We start from the raw sequence: 1259 nt of genomic DNA on the forward strand, positions 1-1259 counted from the left end.
ACCAATAAACAACATTCTTGTCAATGGAGAAAAGATTGAAGTTGTCAAGGACTTCATTCTTCTTGGATCAACTACCAACACTCGCGGAAGTAGCAATACGTCATCTGATCTCTTGACTGCTACTTCCGCGAGTGTTGATGAAATTGAAGAGTTATGGCAACACTCATGGAAACAGCAGTCAAGAAATTCAATGATGCATTACATAAAGTGTTCAAGAGGAAAAATGTCAGTTTAAGATTAAAGTGTGCCTGACCCAAGCCATGATGTTTTCATTAGTTTCATATGCATGTGAAAATTAGACAATGAATAAGGAAGACTGTAGAGGAATAGATGCATTTGAATTTTGGTGTTGATTTGCTGATGGGGCACAACTCAAAATGAAGAGAAACAGTTGAAAACATCCATTGAAAATCAGAACATGGAATGTACGATGTATAAATCTGGGAAGATTGGAAGTTGTCAAAAATGAAATGGAACGCATAAACATCAATATCCTAGGCATTAGTGAGCTGAAATGGACTGGTATTGGCCATTTTGAATCTGACAATCACATGGTTTACTATGCAAGGAATGACAAATTGAAGAGGAATGGTATTGCATTCGAAAAGAATATACGCAGATCAGTCGTGAGGTACAATGCTGTCTGTGATAGTATAATATCTATATGCCTACAGGGAAGCCCAGTTAATAACACTATTATTCAAATTTACGCACCAACCACTAAAAGCAGTGAGGATGAATTACAAGAACTCTACCAACTTCTTCAATCTGAAACTGATCAAACATGCAATCAACATTGGAGTGCAAAGGTTGGGAGCAAAGAGGAAGGATCAGTAGTTGGAAAATATGGCCTTGGTTATAGAAATGATGCTGGAGAAAGCATGATAGAATTCCGTAAAACCAGTGATTTGTTCATTTCAAATACCTTTTTTAGAAAGCATAAGACATGACTGTACACATGGACTTCCCCACATGGAATACATAGAAATGAAATTGACTATATCTGTGGAAAGAAACAATGGAAAAAGCTCCATATCATAAGTCAAAACAAGGCCAGGGGCAGATTGTGGAACAGACCATCAATTGCCCATTCAAACTGAAGCTGAAGAAAATGAAAACAAGTCCACAAGAGCCAAAATATGACCTTGAGTATACCCCACCTGAATTTACAGATCATCTGAAGAACAGATTTGATACATTAAACACTAAAGACCAAAGACCAGAAGAGTTGTGGGATGACATCAAGAACATCATACATG

Source organism: Chrysochloris asiatica, unplaced genomic scaffold (assembly GCF_000296735.1).
Source record: "Chrysochloris asiatica unplaced genomic scaffold, ChrAsi1.0 scaffold00239, whole genome shotgun sequence".
NCBI lineage: Eukaryota > Metazoa > Chordata > Mammalia > Afrosoricida > Chrysochloridae > Chrysochloris > Chrysochloris asiatica.